This window comes from Triticum aestivum, chromosome 5B (assembly GCF_018294505.1).
Source record: "Triticum aestivum cultivar Chinese Spring chromosome 5B, IWGSC CS RefSeq v2.1, whole genome shotgun sequence".
Classification (NCBI taxonomy): domain Eukaryota; kingdom Viridiplantae; phylum Streptophyta; class Magnoliopsida; order Poales; family Poaceae; genus Triticum; species Triticum aestivum.
The window spans coordinates 232,738,823-232,763,587 of NC_057807.1; the positions used below are offsets into that span (position 1 = coordinate 232,738,823).

Consider the following 24,765-nt stretch of genomic DNA (forward strand, 5'->3'; position numbering starts at 1 on the left):
CATTATTCCGACGGTCCACATGATCCACTTGATAACCCTGGAAGCAACCCGCAATATTATCCACTTCCCGACGATATGCAGCCATGAGCGGGTCCTTAGAATCCCAAGTGCCAGACACCTGTTGAGCCACAAGGTCCGAGTCACCGAAAGCACTTAACCCGGCTTAAGTTCATCTCTTTAGCCATCCGGAGACCATGGAGCAAGGCTTCGTACTCAGCTGCATTATTAGTGCAAGGGAACATTAAGCGGAGAACATAACAAAACTTATCACCTCGTGGAGAAGTTAATACGACTCCATCCCCCGAGCCTTCCAATTGCCTCGATCCATCAAAATGAATAGTCCAATATGTGTGATCCGGCTTCTCCTCTGGCGCTTGTAACTCCGTCCAGTCATTGATGAAATCAACAAGTGCTTGAGACTTCACCGCCGTCCGAGGTACATACTTTAGTCCGTGTGGCCCAAGCTCTATAGCCCACTTGGCAATCTGGCTAGTCGCCTCCCGGTTCTGTATGATATCACCCAAGGGAGCTGAACTGACCACTGTGATGGGGTGCCCTTGAAAATACTGCTTCAACTTCTGACTGGCCATGAAAACACCATAGACCAGCTTCTGCCAATGCGGATACCTTTGCTTGGATTCAATAAGCACCTCGCTGATATAATAAACCGGCCGCTGAACCGGATATTCCTTGCCTGCCTCCTTGCGTTCCACCACAACAGCCACGCTAACTGCCCGAGCATTAGCTGCTACGTATAATAATAGTGGCTCCTTGTCGACCGGAGCTGCAAGAACAGGCGGATTGGCTAACTGCCGCTTCAAGTCCTCAAATGCTTCATCAGCAGCCGGACTCCAAATGAAATGGTCTGTCTTCCTCAGCATTTGGTACAAAGGATGGCCTTCTCTCCGAGGCGGCTGATAAACCGGCTTAGTGCGGCGATTCGGCCCGCCAAACGCTGAACATCATTGATGCACTTCGGTTTAGCCAGGGAGGTGATAGCTGTAATCTTCTCCGGATTAGCCTCAATTCCTCTATTAGACACCAGGAAACCCAGTAACTTGCCTGCCGGAACACCAAAGACACACTTGGCCGGATTAAGCATCATCTTGTAAACCCGCAAGTTGTCAAAGGTCTCCTTCAAATCATCCACCAGCGTCTCCTTCTGCCTTGACTTTACTACAATATCATCCACATAGGCGTGCACATTGCGGCCGATCTGTTTATGCAGGCAATTCTGTACACACCGTTGATAGGTGGCTTGGGCACTCTTGAGCCCGAAGGGCATAGATACATAGCAGAAGGCTCCAAAGGGAGTAATAAATGCTGTTTTCTCCTGGTCCTTAACCGCCATCTTGATCTGATGATATCCAGAGTATGCATCCAAAAAACTCAAACGCTCACAACCCGCCGTGGCATCAATGATCTGGTCAATGCGGGGGAGGGCAAAAGGATCCGCCGGACAGGCCTTGTTAAGATCTGTGTAATCCACACACATACGCCAAGTGCCGTTTTTCTTAAGAACCAGCACCGGATTAGCAAGCCACTCTGGATGGAACACCTCAATGATAAAGCCAGCTGCTAAAAGCCTGGCCACTTCCTCTCCAATGGCCTTTCGCCTTTCTTCGTTAAACCGGCGGAGGAATTGTTCACCGGTTTATACTTAGGATCCACATTAAGAGTGTGCTCAGCGAGTTCCCTCGGTACACCTGGCATGTCGGACGGTTTCCATGCAAAGATGTCCCGATTCTCACGGATGAACTCGATGAGCGCGCTTTCCTATTTGGGATCCAAGTTGGCACTGATAGTGAACTGCTTGGATGAATCGCCGGGCACGAAGTCAACAAGCTTGGTCTCAGCTGCCGATTTGAACTTCAGATCTGAATCATGCTCTGTAGTTGGCTTCTTCAAAGGGGTCATATCCGCCGGATCAACATTGTCCTTATAATACTTCAACTCCTCCGTGGCACAGACCGACTCTGCATAAGCCGCATCACCTTCCTCACATTCCAAAGCGACCGTACGGCTCCCATGAACCGTTATTGTCCCCTTGTAACCCGGCATCTTGAGCTGCAAGCAGATATAACAAGGCCGCACCATGAACTTGGCGTATGCCGGCCGGCCAAACAAGGCATGTTACGGGATCCGGATCTTCACCACCTCAAATGTTAGTTTTTCCGACCGGGAGTCGTGCTCGTCCCCAAAAGCCACATCCAGGGCTATCTTACCAACAGGATATGCAGATTTGCCAGGCACCACACCATGGAACACCGTATTAGACGGTCTGAGATCTTTGTTTGTTAAACCCATGCGGCGGAATGTCTCATAGTACAGTATGTTAATACTGCTTCCTCCATCCATGAGTACCTTGATGAATTTATAACCCCCACCTGAGGGTCTACCACTAATGCTAGCTGGCCCGGATTATCAACCCGGGGCGGGTGATCCTCTCTGCTCCACATGATAGGCTGCTCCGACCAGCGCAAGTAACGTGGTAAGGCCGGTTCAACAGAATTCACCGCTCGCTTGTGGAGTTTTCGGTCGCGTTTATCCAAGCTAGTTGTGAAAACATGATACTGCCCATTGTTCAACTGTTTTGGCTGGCTTTGATAACCCGACTGCTGCTGCTGCTGCTGCTGGCCGTTCTGATTATTCTGGTGATTGTGACCGCCCTGATTGCGACCTGAACCGGAAGCTCCATCGTGATCCGGCCCATGAAAACCGGATCCTGAACCGCCACCTGACCCGTGATCATACCGGAAGGCATTAGAGTTTTTAAACTCCTGCATGATATAACAATCATTCCAAAGATGGTTAGCCGGCGCCTCCTTCATCCCGTGCTTCGGGCAAGGCTGATTCAGCAAATAATTCAAGCGGCTTGCGTTAGGATTGGGAGCCCCATTACGATTTGCCGCTTTACCTCTGCGTCACTGCCCCCTGTCCTGTGCATTAGTGTTGGCCACAAAGTCCATGCTGCCATCCGCCTTGCGCTTGCCTCCGTTTCCATGACCCGCCGGTTTGTACTGCTGCTGTTTGGAGTTGCTATTCTTCCTTCCCTTCCCTGCTTCATCATCATCAGTCTCGGGATCCTTGGTACTGTCCGAATCAGCATACTTCACTAAAGCGGCCATGAGGGTTCCCATGTCATTACAGAACCGCTTCATGCGTCCCAATTTCAATTTTAAAGGCTCAAACCGGCAGTTGCCTTCCAGGGTTAAGATCGCAGAGTCAGCATTAATCCTGTCAGACGAGTGCAAAATTTCCGAAACGCGGCGCACCCAATGGGTCGTTGATTCTCCTTCCTCCTGGACACAAGCCGCCAGGTCTACTATGGACTTGGGCTGCTTACATGTATCCTTGAAATTCTGGATAAACCGGGCCCGCAACTGGGCCCATGAGCTGACAGAATTGGGCGGTAGGCTCTTCAACCAGGTACGAGCCGTGCCTTCAAGCATCATGGTGAAGTATTTTGCACACGCGGCCTCATCCACGTCTAACATCTCCATGGCCATCTCATAACTCTCTACCCACGCTTCAGGGGATAAATCAGCGGTGTAATTCGGCACCTTGCGTGGACCCTTGAAATCTTTGGGCAGGCGCACATTGCGTAAAGCGGGGATTAAGCAAGGCACTCCCAAAGCGGAGGTGACTCCTGGTCCGGCGAAGGTGGTAGGGCGAACCGGTGTAAGTTGACCCGCATCATCCTGTGCTGCTAACTCGGCCTCCCTTCGTGCCCGGGCCCGGTCCACCACATCCTGAGCATCGCGACACCACCTGCCGGGTTATTGCCACGGGCCGCTTCACGGCCTCGCGCATTGCTCGATATGGCCGGTTCATCCATGCGCCTGCTATAGCTCCGGCTTGGACGGGGCGTAGAGTGAATCCGATCACGGCTGTATGAATATGCTTCCTGCTGAATCAGCGCAGTCCGGAGAAGCTCCTTAACCCGGCGCGTCTCTATCGCTTGCGGAGAGTCCCCTTCGACTGGGATAGCCTCTAATCGCGCGGCGGCTGCAACAAGGTTGTCCATAGGATTCGAATAATGACCTGGGGGCATCTGGACCGGCGGAGGAATGACAATGTTCTGCTGAGGAGGTTCCATCAGGCGAGGTTGGACCGTCCCCCCTGGTCCTGGTGCCTCAATCCGGTTTGTCTCCAGGTGCTGCGGCGGATTACTGGGTCCAGCTCCTGGAGTGTGAAAGAGATTCCGGGGATCAAACCCTAACGGCAGGCGTGATCTGTGCTTCCGCTTTAAGACCTCCTGTGATGCGTTCTGGTCAAGCATGAGCTTATAAGCCTGGGCGTCCAAAGCGGCCCGCTCTGCGGCCATCCTGTGTTTTTCTGCTGCCAGATCCGCTTTGGCTTGCACGATCTGCTCTCTCACCTTTGCAATTTCTGCATTATGGGCCTCCTGACCCGCCGGATTGTCCTCTGCCATAAGCGCAGCTAGTGCATCAAACAGATCAGATAGAACTTGAACCGGCGGGCACACAAGGCCTCCTGCCCCTGCTGTTGCTGCCGCTACTGATCCGGAGAGCATCGCTGCGGCAGTCGAAGAGTGATTCGCCGCCTGCGTGCCGGCCATGAATATTCCAACCCGGTTGACCTGGCCTGGGGGGTCCGGAATACTGTCGCCATCGGAACAGCCCCTAACCTGGTCGTCTTGTAACTGGTATAGTGACTCGGTCTCTCCGGTCGAGGACTCATCGCCGGAATAGACGACGGTCTCGCTACCGTGTTCTGACTCGTCCTCACGCTCTCCTCCGTGGATGACTCCAACGAAGGCACGCTTCACGGCCGGTTTAGCCTGGGTAGATCTCGCACGCTGAGCCATCTCGACGAGGTCGATGCAGATGTCCGGCTCAGGCCCCGGCCCACCGATCTTGCCGATGAAAACGTGTATGCCACCAAAGGGGACCCGGTACCCGTACTCAATCGAATCGGCCTCAGGACCCCATCCTGCGTCGTCGATGTAGATCTTGCCACGATGACTCTTGGTCATCTGGCCCACAGCATAGCCTTCGAGTCCTTTGAGCTTGCCCTCCAAGATCGTCAAACCATCGTGCGATAGCCCCACGGTGGGCGCCAACTGTCGTGGATTTGTCACGACAGATGTCCTAGCGAAAGGACTTAGTCGTGGAGCCATCGCTACGAGTTTACTTGAAGGGGTTAAAGCGGACACAAAGGCACGAGGGTTTTATACTAGTTCGGCCCCTTCGATGAAGGTAAAAGCCTACGTCTAGTTGCGATGGAATTGATGTGGTCTCGATGGATAGGGTGCAAACAAGCTTCGCCTAGACTCGAGTTGTCGTTCTCCCCCCTGAATCGCCGCCGGGTCGTCCCCTTATATACACGGGTGATGCCCGTCGGTCCATAGAGTCCCAACCGGTCAATACTCGTATCCCGGTTGGTATCTCTCTGTTCCTAACTTACAATACAAGTTACACATCAGGCCGGTTTACGGCTACAGGTTCTAAACCGGCTACAGGCCTTGGGCCTTCATCTGGTTATACCACTAATGAAGTTATCCCGGCCCAAGCAGGCCAGTTCACGCCTAGTGGTAATATCCCCAACACATACCAATCTAGATTATCAATCAACCCAAAGACAAAGGATATCTACTCAAAACATCATTGGATGGCAACACATCATTGGATCATAATATGTGGCATAAAGAACCATGTTCAAGTAGGGATTACAGTGGGGTGCGGGAGAGTGGACCGCGTAAAAGAGATGAGGATGGTGATGATGGTGGTGATGTTGATGAAGACGATCACCGTGGTGATGATTCCCCTCCCGATGGCATTCCAGCGCCACCGAGAGAGAGGAGGAGAGGTTCTCCCCCTTGTGCTTCCTCCTCCATGGCCTCCCCCTTAGATGGGGAGAGGTTATCCCTCTGGTCCTCGGCCTTCATGGCGATGATGGCCCCTCCGAGATCATCCTCCATGGCCTCCGGTGATGATGGCCCCCTCCGGCAGGGTGCCGGAGAGGGCCTAGATTGATTTCTCGTGGCTACATAGGCTTGCGGCTGCGGAACTTCCGATCTAGGTCAAGTTCTGGAAGTTTGGGGATTTATAGGAGAGGTTGGCGTCAAGAACAAGTCAGGGGGCCCACAGGGAGTCCACGAGGTAGGGGGTGCGCCCCAGGGGGTGGGTGCGCCCTCCACCCTCGTAGGGCCCACGGGACTCCCCTCCGGTAACTCTTTGTTCTGGTATTTTTTATGTTTTCCAGAAAAAATCTCCGTTGATTTTCAGCCCATTCCGAGAACTTTTATTTCTGCACAAAAACAACACCACAGTAGTTCTGTTGAAAACAGCGTCAGTCCGGGTTAGTTCTAATCAAATCATACCAAAATCATATAAAACTATTGTAAACATGGCATGAATACTTCATAAATTATAGATATGTTGGAGACGTATCAAGAGGGCCCAGAGAATATCTCTCCAAATAGGAGGGGCAAATCCCATCTTGGTCAACCATGTCTCGCGGCATGTCTCACGACTCACCCGAAAGCTACCTTTATAACTACCCAGTTACGGAGTAGCGTTTGATAGACCCTAAGTGAGTCGATCCTCATCCCGAGAAAATGTGAGGACGTCAGGTCTAGGACATGGCATAGACATTGTACTTGAGACTAACAAATAACTATATACGCAGCGTCTCAAAGTGGGTCTGTCCGACTCGGTGATCTCCATCCCCGAGTCCATACTATCGGTTTAGCATCTCCATGCACATGACTTGTGAAACATAGTCATCAACTGAGTCGTATACTAGTCAAGGATATGTGTCCGCATAACCTTATCAACTAGGGACCATTAGAACAATCATCATACAATACATAGTTCCACAAACAAGTCACATACTTATTAATACATATCATTGATGATGTTCAAGGAAAATATAAAGGACTCATGAATACATATGGAAATGTCATCATCACATGACTGCCTCTAGGGCATATCTCCAACAGCCTCCCACTTGCACTAGAGTCAATCATTTAGGCATCGTATGCCCATGGAGCTCCTGTGCGCCTCATGCTTCGGCTGTGGGAGAGGCTTCGTCAATGGATCAACAACATTTGCATCCGTGTGTACCTTGCATATGTTTACATCACCACTTTCGACAATGTCGCGAATAAGGTTAAAGCGCCTGAGTATGTGTTGGGTTTTATGATGGTTCCGTGGTTCCTTGACTTGCGCAATGGCACCACTATTATCACAATAGAGGTCCAATGGCTTAGACGCGCCCTCAACCACACCAAGATCAGAAATGAAATTCTTCACCCAAACACCTTATTTTGCAGCTTCAGAAGTCGTAATGTACTCAGCCTCTATTGTAGAATCAGCTATCATATCTTGCTTGGAGCTCCTCCAGCTCACTGCTCCTCCGTTCAGAATGAACACAAACCAAGATTGCAATCGACTATCATCCCTATCAGTTTGGAAACTTGCATCGGAGTAACTCTTTACATCGAGCTCATCCTCACCTCCATAAACCAGGAACATATCCTTAGTCCTTCTCAAGTACTTAAGGATATTCTTAACCGTTGTCGAGTGACTCTCACCTGGATCAGCTTGGTATCTGCCCACCACACTAAGAGCAAAGCTAACATCAGGAAAGCTACATACCATAGCATGCATAATGGACCCAACACCCGAAGCATATCCATCCATACGTCTTCGCTCATCAGGAGTCGATGGACTCCGAGTCTTGCTAAAACTAATGCCACGTGACATGGGCAAGAAACCTTTCTTGGCATCTTGCATGTTGAACTGCTTCAACACTTTGTCAATATACGCACTCTGGCTTAATCCAATAAGCCTTCTTGATCTATCTCTATAGATCTTAATTCCCAAAATGTAAGCTGCTTCTCCCAAGTCCTTCATAGAAAAACTATTTTTCAATGAGTCCTTGACAGATTCAAGCATTTGAACATCATTTCCAATCAATAATATGTCATCCACATATAAGATCAGAAATGCAACTGAGCTCCCACTGACCTTCTTGAATACACAATGATCACAGTCGTTCTTGATGAAGCCAAACTCTTTGACCGCTTCATTAAAACGAATGTTCCAATTCCGAGATGCTTGCCTTAATCCATAAATGGATCTCTGAAGCTTGCATACCATGCTAGACTTCTTTGGATTGACAAAACCCTCGGGCTGTGTCATATACACATCCTCGGTTAAATTGCCAGCCATTTTGACATCCATCTGCCATATCTCATAGTCAAAATATGTTGCTATAGCAAGAATGGTCCGAATTGATTTATGCATCGCTACCGGTGAGTAAGTCTCATCATAGTCAACTCCTTGAACTTGTCAATAACCTTTAGCGACAAGTCGAGCCTTATGGACTGTGACATTTCCGTCCATATCAGTTTTCTTCTTAAAGATCCACTTGCACTCAATGGCTCGAACGCCATCTGGCAGATCAACCAAGTTCCAAACTTGATTGTCATCCATGGACTTTAATTTGGATCTCATGGCCTCAAGCCATAACTCGGAATCAGGGCTCTCCATCGCCTCTACATACATAGTCGGCTCCTTATTCTCCAAGAACAACACATTGTAGTCATGCAAATTGCATAACCTTTCCGACCTCCGTGGAACCGGCGTCGACTCCATCATAGGTTCCCTGACTAATTCCGTTGTGACAGAATCACCTACCCGAACGTCCCCGTGTGGTTCTTGAATTTCTTCGAGTCGGACCGTCCTCCCACGAGCCTTGCGATTAAGAAACTCTTTCTCAAGGAAAACTCCATGTCGAGCGACAAACACTTTGCCCTCTTCACGGTTGTAGAAGTAATATCCCAAGTGTCGTGGGATTGTCACGGCAGATGTCCTCTTGCAAGGACTTAGTTGTGGAGCCATCGCAACTAGGAAGCTTAAAGGGGTTATCGGGACAAAGGACACGAGGGATTTATACTAGTTCGGCCCCTTACGGCGAAGGTAAGGCCTACGTCTAGTTGGGTTGGTATTGCTTGATGTTTCGATGACCAGGGAGTGAGATACGCTATGCCCGGTTCTCGATGAGTTGTTTCTTGTCCCTAAGCCGCCGGCGGGCCGTCCCCTTATATACACGGGTTGATGCCCTGTGGCCTACAGAGTCCCTGCCGGCTCATAGACAGTGTCCGGCTCGGTGACTAATTAATTCTACCTTATGTTACAAGTCATGTCATCATGGCGGTTTACCACTATGGGCCTTAAACCGCCTGTGGGCCTTAGACCCTTTATTGAACCTCCATCTTCATGCTTGGTCTTGGGCTTCTTTCTGATGAGTCTTCTTTGCGTAACCCGGCCCCTCCTGGGCGGCTTACACAAATAGTTATATCCCCAACATTAGGCCCCAGATTGATTTGAACCATTTCATGTCAATGTTAAAATACTTTAAGAAATAAACCTTCAGCCTTCTGTCTATGCAAAGGCTTTTAACCCGCCATGACGTCACCTTCTGGATCCGCGTTAACCCGTCGTGACGTCATCTTTACTTAAATTCATATTTTACTCCGCCATATCCTCCAACGGATCTTTGCTTTTACTGACCGTTCCGAAAACTGAGGCGTCGGGGCCGCTGGATAATGATGTTTAGTCTCCTCGTTTCTCGCGCCGTCTCAGTCGGTCTTCCCTTATAAAAAGGCACGACCTAGGTCTTCCATTCTCCCCTTCGTTCGACTTCTTCCTCTCGCTGTCTCTCTGCTGCTTAGAGCTTCGCCGCCACCGCCGCCGCAGATCTCCTCGTCTTCACCAACTCAGGCCGGTACATCAACCTGACTTGACCAGAAAAATGCGACGGGCCTCCGCAGCAACTCTGCATCTGTAAGTTTCTTCCTCCCTGTTCCTCAGATCTGGATTAAGATTTTCGAGTTCGCCGGTGTTCGTCACCGTCCGTTACGAACCCTTGATAGATTCCACCTCTGACGCCTCTTTCTGATCTTAAGACAGTATAAAACCGCTGCGGTAGCTGTTTCGCACTCATTTCGAATGCAAATAGATCCCTTTTCGCTTGCAGATAGGCCTCCTTCAAGTTTATGAACTCATCTGCACTGGTTTCTAGGTTTAGAAATATTTCCTTTTCTGCAAACCTGTATGATCCAAATTAATCTCTGCTAGTTGCGAAACTTGTTTGTGCGACACTTAGGAAAAAATCTATTTCTGTTAGGCCCATTTAACTCTAGCGGCTCTCATTGCCGGCTTAAAATAGACAATGTTAATCGATAGCCTTGCCAGCTCCTGGCGGCTTAAAATAACTTAATTGTTACTGATTCCCATAGGGGCTTAGATAACCAAATATAATTAGCCATATGTCATTAGGCCCCGTCTTAAGCCGCCATTTTCAATAGACTTAAAAATACTTTCCTTCCGGGTTAAAATTGAACCGGAGCTTCATATTTTGTCATAGGCTTCCACTTATGTCATGGCACCTAAGGCAACCAAGGCTCCTGTGACCTGTAATTGGGTCCAATCCACTGTCACAAAAAGCAAATTGTCTGAATTTTTGAAGTCTGGCCATCTGCCCAAAAAGGAGGCCATGTTTTATCGTGCCCCTTACCCATCCAAGGAGAAACCTCAGCCCAAAGAAGGGGAGGTGATAGTTTTTACGGATCATATGAGCCGGGGATTTGCTCCACCCGGTTCAAAATTCTTCAGGGATCTTTTGCATTTCTTTGACCTCAGACCTCAAGACATTGGACCCAATTCCATGTCAAATATCTGCAACTTCCAAGTTTTCTGTGAAGTGTACCTGGGAGAAGAGCCCAATCTATTTTTGTTCAGAGAGCTATTCTATTTAAACCGGCAGAATGAACCCGCCAACGGGCCCAGTCTAGAACTCGGTGGCATCTCAATTCTGCGGCGGAGAGACAACCTCTTTCCTTATGCCGAACTGCCCAGCCACCCAAAGTACTGGAACCAGACGTGGTTTTATTGCCAGGACACTTCTCCGGCTGACGAGAACCCTCTGCCCGGCTTCCGCGCTCTGCGCCTTGAATCAAATCACCCGCTGCCGGATAAGCTAACCACTGTTGAACGTCTATCACTTGCCCCTACCATTAAGAAGATCAAAGCCCTCTTAGGCAATGGCTTGAATGGTATTGGTTTGGTGCGAGTCTGGATCTCCTGGCGAGTGATCCCGTTAAGCCGCCGCCCCGGCTTAATGTGCTCTTACACTAGCGAAAAGGATGACCCGCTGCGCCACAGTCCTGATGACTTACCAGATGATATGATTGAAGTTACGACCCAGACCTTGTTGAAAGAAGGCACGGTGACTAGTAATACCTTTGGCTTACTTCCCTTCTGCAAGAAGAACCCGGCCCCCGCAGTACGTCATCAACCTCAATGGATACTCTTTACTATGTTACACCTTGCTTTTACTCATAACCCCTTATCATTTTTTACAGGCCGATGACAACTTTTGGAAGGTCAAGTATGACCATAAGGCGGCCAAACAAGCCAGAGCGGCAAAAAGAGCAGAAAGGAAAGCCGCCAAGACTGGAACTTCGAAGAAGAGGAAGCCAAGCGCTTCAGATATGTTTAAACTTGACGATACTGATGACGATGAAGAAGAGGTAACTTCTAACTCCCTTGACTCTTTATCATCACCTTACTGACATTAAATCTTTCCAGGAAGACACGGGGAACAGCCGAGCCATCGAGGAAGAGGTAACTATAATCTCGTCCGACTTCGAGCCCCTGCCGTGTTAGAAAATTCGAAGAGTAACCCGGGAAGTAAGATTTTCACATCCTTTGGCTTACCAAGATCCTCAATTTCTTTTGAAGCAACAACAATTTGAAAGCCGGAGGCAGACCCGGACCAGCAAGGATGTAGAGCTCTCCTCTGGCTTACCTGACATAACCAGGAAGCGTCGGACCGAGGTTATTTCCGATTTACGTTCTGTTTTACCTTTGGCAGGTTTAATTCGTCAACCTCTCAATTCATCTGACTCCAATTATCAGGATACCTCTCCTTCCTCTGGCGAGTCTATGCAATCTAACATGCCGGGTTTCAAAACTGCCCCCGGGTAATGTAATTTTGTTTACCTTATGCTTTACCCTACTCATGCTTTTGTACTAATCCTTCTGCTTTTGTCCATAGCGTGCAAGTGAAACACAGTAAGAGGGCAAAAAAGAGTAAGCCGTCTCAAGACCCGGTCGCGACTGAACCGGAGCTTGGCACGGCTGCTCCTAACAGTTCTACCCATCAGCCGCCGCCTGAACCAGCCTATGACATTCCAGCACCAACCTCTGATCCACCCGCCGAAGATACTCTCAATAGTTCTGATAACCCCGAAGCTCCTAGCCCGGCCAAGACAATTTATCCGGAAGTTGAGATTCTGAAGACTCAGTTTGTTGAGCCGGGGCGGCCCACTGTCCTTGCCAAGTGCTCTGCTAAGGAGGAGCTTCTGGAACGCCGAAAGTCCAAGCTAGACATTGCTTATTATACTCATTTGAGCATAGGAGAGATAGTCTCTGGCTATCTCAATCAAGTACATAGCAGCCGTGACCTGGAAATTGACATGGTGAAGCAAATACAACAAAAATCTGAGGTATAACTGATGCTACTTTTCTTAATTGTACTTACTGTATCAGCCCCCAAGTCTATTGCTTATGAATAAATATGCTGTAGACTTAGAAAACTGCTTAGCACTGCTTTGTCTGGTTTAGAAAAAAGATATTTAACCCAGTTGTAACATGATACCTTGAACTTGCGATACACATTAGCCCCCAAGTGTAAGTATCTTTGCTTGCAAAGTGCTTGGGACTTAATTTCCATGAACCAGCATTGCAAGTTAAAATTCTTCAGCATACATTAGCCCCCAAGTGTCAAGTATCTTTGCTTGCAAAGTGCTTGGGACTTAATGTTATCTTACCATGATTCTGACTATAACCCGGCATCAATGCAGGCCACCATAAGTCAATTTGAGTCGGAGATTGCTGACCTGAAGAGCCGCCTGGCAGCTCAAGAACTTGAAATTCAAAAGGCCAACTCCAAATTTGAATTCAGCGTCTCTAAACAAGAGAAATTGAAGGACTTTGAGGCGGAGAAAAAAATCTGGGCTGATGAGAAGACCTCACTAGTAACCCGGGTCGAGACAGCAGAAACATCACTTGCAGAAGCAATAGCCGAGCTGTCTGGCTTAAAGCGCCAGATATCTCAAATGGTCTCAGCAATCTTTGGTAAGTTACTATATATAACCTCAAATATTGCAATCCTTCCTTTGATGACTATTTTAATTGTTATCTCCGGCTTCACCTTATGTTTATGAACGCAGGCCCCAGGAGCACAAACCTCAAGCAGAACATGTTGGTCAAACTGAAAGCGGTTTACACTCTAGTGGAGCAACTGTACACCGGGTCACAACGTGCTTTGGCCGTTGTGGCTTTATCAAATGACATTCCTCATCTCCTGCAAGATGTGCTAAAGCGGCTTGCCGTGCTACCTCAGCGGGTCCAAGAGCTAAGACGGGCATCTACCAGAGCCGGGGCTATAGCTGCATTGAGCCAGGCCAAGGCGTGGCTTCCCAAGTTAGACCCGGCAGACATTGCTCTTGGGTATCCCAGCTTGAAGGAAGATGGCTCTTTATTCAACAAGACAGACTTCATGCGTCCTGTGGCTACTCTCATTGGGAACGATACTGATCTTACCAAGTATCAGCCGGGCTATGACAGTGAGAACCGGAGAATTCCAACACCTCACCATGATGAAGTCAACTTGATCCCTCCAACTCGTAAGCATACCTTTGCCCCTGAAGTGGACCCAGCCGGTTTAATAGATGATGAAGCTGAGTCTGAAGCATTGAGTGGCATTGACTGGGCCTCGTCAACCTTCCAGGACAGGGCAGTCGATGGAGAGGAGGAGAAGGATAACCTGGAATCTTCAAGCCAACCAATGGAGTGAACCGCCAGGCGTTTATGACTTTGCGAAAACAATGCTTCATTATTCAGACTCGGGGTGTCTTGTAATAGGGTAGAAAAACTTCTCAATTTTTGTCATGCCTTCGCGCATGTTTATGGCGCTTAATACTTTCGTAAGCCGCCATCACTATATACTTCCAGCTTATGTTGATCTTTTATTTCCTTGATGTTAAAATTTTGCTTGCCTTATCCTGCATATAAAACTAGCAAAATTCCCTTGGCGATTTATCGCATCGAGGGTCACATAAGGTATTGATAACCGGAGTGTGAACCAAAACATCATATAAAGGCCAGTTTATGACTATATATTTTAAACATAATCACAATAGCATACTGCGATCCTTCTGGTAATCTCGCCGGTTTACGTGACCTAAATCATGAGGATAAGTTTAACTCCTGAAAGTTGGCACATATGATGTTCACCTGGCCCTTAACAATGAAAGTGACGAATATTAAATCGGTGGAACGAGAACCCCATAGTACTTTCGAGAAAGGCCTCACGATAGTCAAACATTTACAATTACAAAGTATGATGAATAATAAACAAAATTTAAAAGGCCTCTGATTCGAATATGATCAGTGAACCGTTCCAAAGGGATTAAGCTAAGATTCGAATACGATCATATAGCCCCCAGTGGCTTCGGCGATGTCGATCAAGTGGGTATCGACAACTATGTTCTCTTTGGTTCGAATACGACCTATGTTTGAACAGGAAGCCCCCAAGTGACCATAAGAGTTGTTTAATGACGCTAATTCGAATACGATCCACGTCAGACCCAAAGGGGTTAAGCTATGATTCAAATATGATCAAGAAGCCCCCAAGTGGTTTTGGCAGTGTGCCGATCAAAGTGGGTATCGACAGCTATGTTCTCTTTGGTTCAAATACGACCTATGTTTGAACAGGAAGCCCCCAAGTGATCATGGCTAGATTCAGATATGACCATAAGCCGGACCAAAGGGAAAGCCAGATTCAGATATGATCCGCTCCCTGTTGGTTGTTTCCACCACCTGATAAAGAAGACATAAAAACCTTTGAAGGTGAAAAGGACAGAGGTCCTACTTTATTGCTTTATATAATATATACATCGTCAGAATATATACATCTTGAGAGCCGGTGGCTCAAGTATAGTAAGGCCAAAGATGGGCGATATTCCACGACCGGCGGGTCTCCTCCTCCGACTTATGTGAGTCTTTGTGCTCTCGAACATTGATAAGGTAGTATGACCTGTTGTTCAGGTTCTTGCTGACCACAAAGGGTCCTTCCCAAGGAGGGGACAGCTTGTGCATATCAGACTGATCCTGGATGAGCTGGAGCACTAAGTCGCCTTCCTGAAAGGTTCTGCTTCTAACCCGGCAGCTGTGATAGCGGTGCAGGTCTTGCTGGTAAATCGCCGAGCGGGCTATTGCCAAGTCTCGCTCCTCATCCAACAAATCAAGTGCATCCTGACGAGCTCTTTCGTTATCAGCCTCAACGTAAGCCACCACGCGGGGTGAGTCGTGCCGGATGTCACTTGGCAGGACTGCCTCTGCTCCGTATACCATGAAGAAAGGTGTGTAACCCGTAGATCTGTTAGGCGTAGTGTTGATGCTCCACAGTACAGAGGGTAACTCCTCCACCCAACAACCCGGAGTCTGCTGCAAGGGGACCAAGAGCCGGGGTTTGATACCCTTTAGGATCTCCTAATTAGCTATTTCTGCTTGACCATTGGATTGAGGATGTGCAACAGCCGAAATGTCAAGCCGGATATGTTCTCGTTGACAGAATTCTTCCATGGCACCCTTGGAGAGATTAGTGCCATTATCAGTTATGATGCTATGTGGAAAACCAAAACGAAAAATCACTTTTTTCATGAACTGAACCGTCATGGCTGCATCACACTTACTGACCGGCTCTGCCTCAACCCACTTTGTAAACTTATCCACTGCCACCAGGAGGTGTGTCTTTTTTTCCTTAGACCTCTTGAAAGTTCCAGCCATGTCAAGCCCCCAGACTGCGAACGGCCAAGTAATTGGAATCATCCTCAACTCTTGAGCCCACACATGAGCTCGTCGTGAGAATTTTTGACATCCGTCACATTTGCTGACTAGATCCTCCGCATCAACATGAGCCGTCAGCCAATAGAAACCATGACGGAAAGCCTTGGCCACAAGAGATTTTGAACCGGCATGATGACCACAATCCTCTCCATGGATCTCATGAAGTATCTCCTGACCCTCCGCAGGTGACACACAACATTGAAACGCCCCAGTGACACTGCGGTGATGTAACTCGCCATGAACAATCGTCATAGATTTGGACCGCCTGATGATTTGTCTCGCCAAGGTCTCATCCTCAGGTAACTCTCCCCGGGTCATATAGGCCAAATATGGCACTGTCCAATCCGGGATGACGTGAAGAGCTGCCACCAGCTGTGCCTCCGGGTCTAGCACTGCTAGTTCTTCCTCTGTAGGTACCTTGACAGAAGGATTATGTAAAATGTTGAGAAAGATGTTAGGCGGCACCGGCTTACGCTGAGATCCCAACCGGCTTAAAGCATCAGCCGCCTCATTCTTCCTTTGATCAATGTGCTCCACTTGATAACCTTTGAAGTGCCCAGCCACAGCATCTACTTCACGACGGTAAGCCGCCATAAGGGGATCCTTGGAGTCCCACTTGCCTGACACCTGTTGAGCCACGAGATCTGAATCGCCCAAGCACCTCACTCGGCTCAAATTCATCTCCTTGGCCATCCGGAGACCATGGTGTAAGGCCTCGTACTCACCCGCATTGTTAGTACAAGGAAACATAAGCCGGAGAACATAAAAAAATTTGTCACCTCGAGGGGAAGTTAAAACAACTCCAGCCCCCGAGCCTTCCAATTGCCTGGACCCATCGAAGTGAATAGTCCAATATGTGTTATCTGGCTTCTCCTCAGGTGCCTGCAACTCTGTCCAATCATTGATAAAGTCCACCAAGGCTTGAGACTTAATAGCAGTACGTGGCATATACTTCAAACCATGAGGCCCAAGCTCAATAGCCCACTTGGCGACTCGTCCTGTGGCCTCCCTATTCTGGATGATGTCTCCCAAGGGGGCAGAACTTACCACAGTTATAGGATGACTTTGGCAGTACTGCTTCAGCTTCCGGCTTGCCATAAACACTCCGTAAACAAGTTTCTGCCAATGTGGATATCTTTGTTTAGACTCAATGAGCACCTCACTGATGTAGTAAACCGACCGTTGAACCGGATGCTCCTTACCAGCCTCCTTACGCTCCACCACGATGGCAACACTGACGGCTCGTGAATTAGTAGCCACATATAACAGCAACGGCTCTTTATCAATGGGAGCCGCAAGGACCGGTGGCTCAGACAACTGTCTCTTTAAATCTTCAAAGGCAGTATCAGCAGCATCACTCCAGACAAAAGTGTCTGTTTTCTTCATCATCTGATACAGCGGTAGGGCCTTCTCACCTAACCGGCTTATGAACCAGCTTAAAGCAGCAACATGACCCGCCGGCCGCTGAACATCATTGATGCACGCCGGGTTAGCCAGAGAGATAATTGCCTTGATCTTCTCCAGATTAGCTTCAATGCCTCTGTTTGAGACCAAAAAACCCAAGAGCTTGCTTGCAGGTACACCAAATACACACTTGGCAGGGTTAAGCATCATCTTATAAACCCAGAGATTATCAAAGGTCTCTTCCAAATCGGATATCAAGGTTTCCTTCTCTCTGGACTTCACCACGATGTCATCCACATAAGCGTGAACATTGCGCCCAATTTGATCGTGGAGACAGTTCTGTACACATCGCTGATAAGTCGCCTGAGCACTCCTGAGCCCAAACGGCATAGATACATAACAGAAGGCTCCAAATGGAGTGATGAAAGCCGTCTTCTCGTGGTCCTTAACCGCCATTTTGATCTGATGATAACCAGAGTAAGCATCCAAAAAACTGAAATGCTCGCAACCCGCCGTAGCATCAATGATTTGATCAATACGGGGGAGAGCAAAGGGAACAGGCGGACAAGCCTTATTTAAGTCCGTGTAATCCACACACATCCGCCAGGTGCCGTTCTTCTTGAGCACGAGCACCGGGTTAGCCAACCACTCCGGGTGAAAAACTTCAACAATAAACCCAGCCGCTAAGAGTCGGGCGACTTCCTCTCCAATAGCTTTCCGTCTCTCTTCGTTGAACCGTCGAAGAAACTGCCTGACCGGCTTATACTTCGGATCAATATTGAGAGTGTGCTCAGCGAGTTCTCTCGGTACACTCGGCATGTCAGAAGGTCTCCATGCGAAGATGTCCCGGTTCTCACCGATGAACTCGATGAGCGCGCTTTCCTATTTAGGATCCAAATTGGCACTGATGCTGAACTGCTTAGATGAATCACCTGGATTGAAATCAACAAGCTTGGTTTCAGCAGCCGACTTAAACTTCATCACTGGGTCATGCTCGGTGGTTGGCTTCTTTAGAGAGGTCATATCCGCCGGGTCAACATTGTCTTGATAAAACTTCACCTCCTCTGCTGCACAAACAGACTCAGCATAAGCCGTGTCGCCCTCCTCACATTCCAGAGCTACCTTTCGACTTCCATGCACGGTGATGGTGCCCTTGTGACCCGGCATCTTAAGCTGCAGATAAACATAACACGGTCGTGCCATGAACTTGGAATAAGCCGGCCGTCCAAACAGAGCATGGTATGGACTCCTGATTTTGACCACCTCAAAGGTTAATTTCTCAGCTCTAGAATCATACTAGGCCACTTCCAGTTCAATCTTGCCAACTGGGTAAGCCGACTTACTAGCAACCACTCCATGAAAAACAGTGTTGGACGTCTTCAAATTCTTATCAGTTAACCCCGTGCGTCGAAAGGTCTCATAATAGAGGATATTGATGCTGCTACCCCTGTCCATGAGTACCTTAGTGAATTTATATCCACCAACCTGAGGCGCTACCATCAAGGCTAATTGACCCAGATTATCAACCCGGAGGGGGTGATCTTCCCTGCTCATACAATGGGCTGTTCTGACCACCTCAAATAACGGGGAACCGCCGGCTCAACAGAATTCACGGCCCTCTTATGAACCTTCTGGTCACGTTTACACAAGCTAGTGGTGAACACGTGATACTGCCCACTATTCAGCTGCTCTGGATGGCTTTGATAACCCGACTGCTGCTGCTGTTGTTCCCCTTGACTAGACTGCTGTTGATTATAGCCGCCTTGATGTCCCTGAAAGCCGGAACTTGAACCGCCGCCCGGGCCATGAAAGCCGACAGCTCCTGAGCCGCCCGCCGGCCCATGATTGCCATCCAATGTGTTGGAATTCTGAAAGGCCTTCATGATTGCGCAATCCTTCCATAAGTGGGTGGTGGGCCGTTTCCGGGTGCCGTGTCTCGGGTAAGGCTCATTGAGTAGCTGCTCAAGAGATGGGCCTGACCCGCCAGATCGAGGGGGCGGTTTGCCCCTACGTCTCTGATTGTTACCCTGTGCATTGGCGTTGGCTACGAACTCCGGGTTACCCTCCGTATTACGCTTATTGCCTCCTTGATTCATCGGGTTATGCTGCTGATCCTTTCCATTGCCGTTCATCTTTCCCTTCCCTGTCTTTTCCTCATCAGACGCGGGATGCTTGGTACTATCAGAGTCGGCGTATTTGACTAAAGCTGCCATCAGCGTACCCATATCGTTGCAATCATGCTTAAGGCGCCCCAGTTTCTGTCTCAGCGGCTCAAAGCGGCAGTTCTTCTCCAACATGAGGACTGCAGAGCCGGCATCCATCTTATCAGACGAATGTATTATCTCCTTGACCCAGCGCACCCAATGAGTTGTGGATTCACCCTCCTCATGCTTACAATTTGTCAAATCCACAATCGACATGGATTGCTTGCAAGTGTCTTTGAAGTTTTGGATGAATCGGGCCTTTAGCTCTGCCCTTGAATTAATGGAATTGGGCGGCAAGCCCTTTAACCAGGACCGGGCCGTTCCATCCAACATCATGGTGAAGCACTTAGCCATTGCCGCGTCGCTGACCTCCAACAACTCCATGGCCATCTCATAACTTTTGATCCACGCTCCGGGCTGTAAGTCGGCCGTGTAATTCGGCACCTTTCGAGGTCCCTTGAAGTCCTTGGGTAGGCGTACATTACGCAAAGACGGCACCAAACAAGGAACACCGTCGGTTCTAGTAGCCACTCCCATCTCAACGGAAGTCGCCGGATACTCTGGGAAATCTTGATGAGCTATCTGTTGAGCCACTAGCTGAGCCGCCCACTCGTTCTCCTGACGTATTCGGTCTTGTACCGGGTTATAGCCACCGGGTTGGTTACGGCGCTGGGCGTTGCTTGACAAAACTTCTAACTCCATGTGCCTGCTGTAACTTGGACTCCGGTTTTGACGAGGCGGTGCTAACCAAGGTGGAGGAGTCGATTGGATCCTGTCCCGGCTATAAGAATAAGTCTCTTGCTGAGCCAGGGCCGTCTGGACAAGTTCTCTGATCCTTCGGGTCTCCACCGCTGTCGAATCATCACCGTCCACTGGGAGAGCCGCCAAGCGCGCCGATGCTGCGGTTAAGTTCTCCATGGGGTTAGAAAAGTGACCCGGCGGTATCGGCACATAACGGGGCGGTGCCATGTTCCCATGAGGAGGTGCCATCTCCCGAGGCTGAGCCGGTCCTCCTGTTCCGGCTGTCATAAACTGATTTGCATCTGGCGGGTTACTTGGGCCGGCTCCGGGTGTAGCAAAAAGATTCCGAGGATCATAAACCGGAGGTAAACGGGACAGGGTTTTCTGATGTCTCCTCCTCATCACCTTGTTAGATGCATTCAGGCTCATAGAGCCATTGTGCCCGTGCATCCAAAGCCGCCTGTTCTGTGGCTAACCTGGTGTCCTCAGCTGCCAAGGCCTCCTTGGCCCGAGCTATTTCCTCGCGCACCCGTGCAACCTCCGCGTCATGCTCATCTTGATTTGCAGGAATAACCGTGGCGGTTAACAGGGCCGTAAGCTTATCCATGAGATCTATCAGCACCTGAGCCGGCGGGCGCACAAGGCCTCCTGACCCGGCCGCTCCTGACCCGGACGTTATTGCTGCAGCGGTTGTAGAGTCTTGGCCGGGTTGAGTCCCAGCCATGAAGACTCCTTCCCATCTTGGCGGCTCATAGGGGTCCGGAATACTGGGGCCATCGGAACAGCCCCCAAGCACGCCGTCTTGCACTTGGTACAGCGAATTTGTTGAACTGGCGGAGGAATCACCGTCGGAGAGGACAGCCGTCTCTCCACCATCTTCAGATCCTTCAGGAAGTTCCTCTCCGTGGATGCAGCCCACGAGGGCACGCTTCATGACGGGTTGAACTCAGGCGGGTCTCGCACGCTGAGCCGTCTCGATGAGGTCGGTGCAGTTGTCCGGCTCAGGGCCCGGCTCACCAATCCGGCCGATGAAGACGTGGATTCCGCCGAAGGGGACCCGGTACCCGTACTCAATCGAGCCGGCGTCGGGGCCCCAGCCTTCGTTGTCGATGTAGATCTTGCCGCTGTTTGACACGAAAAATAATAACAAACAACGATGGTTATCGTGTTACTATCTCTCTACGCGCCAGGGGAAATAAAAAATTGTGGGCGTGCCAGTGTACTAAGTACACAAAGAAAACATAGGGAAACTTGTACGATCGTGAGAAAACAAATTACATGATCCCTTTACATAAGCGCTCAACGTCCTGCTAGCTCGGTCAATATGACTTCGACGATTGTGATGTTCTGGTTCACGGGCCCTCGGAAGGCTCCCGATTAATTACGTCCGCAAGCCGGAGCCGCGGACCACCTCCGATTAAGCCACTGCAATGGTCGTCGTCTTCAAGTCTCGTCATCTCCAAGTGCTCGGTGTAGATGATGGTGATGGTGTGGTGGAATAGAAGAGTGGAACGGTACGTCCGTCGCTCCGGCGACGCTTAGTCACGTCCCTCTGGCTTGTCGATATCCGATGATGAAGATGTCTGGCCTCGTCAGCTCAGACAGATGGTCGGCCTTCGCCTCGTCGGTGCCCGGCCTGGTGGTGTCCGCCTCATCGGTGTCAGACACGGTGTGTCTTGCCTTCGCCTCTTCGGTGCCCGGCAAGATATGGATAGCTTCATCGGAAGAAGACATGTCGGTGAAGTGGCTTCGCCTCATCAGAGCTTCGACGGGGTTTGGGAGTGTGTTGATGTAAAAGTCGGAGTAGATTCGAGTGTTGCCGCGTGGCGGTGTTGCTTGAAGATGACGACAATGCGAGCTCGTCGATGTAGACCTCAGACCGTCGTGCCTCGTCGTTCTTGGCAGCGTTGGAGTATTTGTTGTCGGGGTGGAATGGGTCGCGCCTTGCGGGAGTAATAGTTTGGGGAGACCGGCGTCAGTGTAAAAACTAACGCGCGCTCACATGGGCGTGGCCGGTGTGGTTGGCACCTCGTCTTGGCTCGACGCCGAGTATTCGGCGGTCTACCAACAAGACAAAGGGGGCCGCCTCACGAGGCCGTGGAAAGGCGGCGTTGTAGAGGCCACATCGCCTTGGGCTGGTGCTACGCCAAAGGGTGACCTGTACGCCAGCGACGCCATGGACCTATACGCCAATGACCTGTCCGCCATGATGGGTGCGCCTTATGGCAGTAATAGTTTGAAGACACCGGTGTCAATGTAAAAACTGAGGCGCACTCACATTGGCCTGGCCGAGGTGGTTGGCACCTCGTCTTGGCTCGACGCCGAGTATTCGGCGGTCTACCAAGACAAAAGGGGCCGCCTCACGAGGCCGTGGAAAGGCGGCGTTGTAGAGGCCACGTCGCCTTGGGCTGGTGCTACGCCAAAGGGTGACCTGTACGCCGTGGACCTATACGCCAAGGACCTGTCCGCCATGGTGGGTGCGCCTTGCGGGAGTAATAGTTTGAACAGACCGGCGTCAATGTAAAAACTGACGCGCACTCACATTGGCCTGGCCGAGGTGGTTAGCGCCTCGTCTCGGCTAGACGCCGAGTATTCGGCGGTCTACCAAGACAAAAGGGGCCACCTCACGAGGCCGTGGAAAGGCGGCGTTGTAGAGGCCACGTCGCCTTGGGCTGGTGCTACGCCAAAGGGTGACCTATACGCCCGCGACTCCATAGACCTGTTCGCCATGGTGGGTGCGCCTCTCGAAGGAGGGACCGATCTTGTACTGCGTCGTTGCAAATTCTGGCTCGGACAAAGATCTGTATGCCATGAAGGGAGAAGGGAGTCTTGGGCTGCGTCATCGCGAGCTCCGGTTACGCCACACCGTCTCCTTCAAGAATGTAGTGCAAAACCTGTACGCCTATGATCTGTTCGCTATTGAACTATCCGTCAGTGACGTGCGCCTCATGAAGGAGGGGCCGGTCGTGAGCCGCGTCGCTGTGGACACTGGTTCCGTTGAGAATCTGTACGTCATGAAGGTAAAGGCGCATCTCAGGCTGCGTCGTCGGCGAGCTCCGATTCCGCCACGCCGTCTTCTCCAAAAGCGTGTTGCAAAACCTGTACGCCTGTGTCTCTCCTTCACGATGAACCTGTTCACCGTGGCCCTGTTCGTCGCAATATGTGCATCGCGACCTGTGCGTGCGACGTGAACTTCATGACCTGTTCATCAAAGACCTGTGTACCAAGAACAATGCAGGCCGGTCTCGGGCTTCATTGTTAGCGAGCGCCGACCACGCCTAGGTCGTAACACTCAAGAGGATGATGGGCTTGTGTAGATAAGCTCCAATAGCATGATGGTCTTGCGTGCATCCGGGAACGTGAGCCTCGCCTCCATGGCACGGCCGGCTAGTTCCTCCAGGCGCTTGTTGTGCTCCAGGACAGATCTAGGAAATGAAGAGAGATGGGTTAACACAAACATGTGCTGACCTATGACGTGTAGAGGAAAGACGCCGATGGTTTGGTGTTGTAGACTTGTAGTGCACGTTCCATCCTGAACTTGCATCTTGAAGATGATGGACGACTGGCGTTTGCTCCTACGCGCGCGAGCCTGGTGGTCGCCAACGCCGGGAGGACGGCCGTGGACGCCTCGCCCCCGCGGCTGTCACCGGCGCATCTTCAAGCTCACGCAGTCAGAGCCATCTCCGGTGTGGCGCCACGGCGAGCTAGGAGCCGTCGGGCGTGTCCCCCGACCTCCTGGCTTGCCTCTCGGCGCACGCGCAGCCGTCGGCGGACAGCGTGCATGTTGCCTGGTGAGTGCGCCGCTGCCATGGGCGCGCCCTCTCCTCTGGCTCCTCTATCTGCGAGGCTGCCGTAGCGGGCGCGTCTCCTCCTTGGGTCTCCTTGCTGAAACAAGAGATGAAAAGAGAGAAGAAACATTGAGTAGATTGATTATGATGAAAATTGATGCTCGTGTTGATTGTTGATGTAGCGTAAGGTGAGAAGGCTTTGCCGGGCTCGCCGGCAGACGCCTGTCGTCATCGCGGCGCCAGCGCATCGTCTGTGGCCTATAAGTGCACCGAGGCACAACGCATGGTCCGTCTCCGGGGTGCCCTGGCTTTGTGTGGGGGCTTCCCTCTGGGCGCCCTCCTCCTCCTCTCTGGTTTCTTGGCCGTCCCGGGTGGGCGTGCCGTGCGCGCCGTCGCCCCTTTCGGCTGATTGATCTTGCTCAAGTATTTATAGGAAGAGGGTACGGCGCGGCTGAGAGCTCGTGGTTGTTGCCGATTTCCCTGGATAAGATAAGTACATACTTGTGACGGTCATCATTATCTCTTCCTTGGTACTTATCCGGCTCGTCATTAAGTTGTGACCGTATGTACGCGACCAAGCACGCGCTGCACCACAACCCCCGATCGATCGGGCATGCACGAATATGTAGTCCTTGTCCTCGTGTATCACTTGGCCATTAGGTATATGTACGTACGTAT

General features: G+C 50.4%; 1 long non-coding RNA gene across 1 annotated transcript; it reads right to left on the bottom strand.

The window, feature by feature from the left end:
• Positions 1-21,505: 21,505 nt before the first annotated feature.
• Positions 21,506-24,476, bottom strand: LOC123115919 (uncharacterized). The gene is made up of 2 exons (XR_006456832.1): positions 22,578-24,476; positions 21,506-22,496 (listed from the first exon to the last, which is right to left on the bottom strand). It is a non-coding gene; the product is annotated as an uncharacterized lncRNA (long non-coding RNA).
• Between the last annotated feature and the right edge of the window lie 289 nt (positions 24,477-24,765).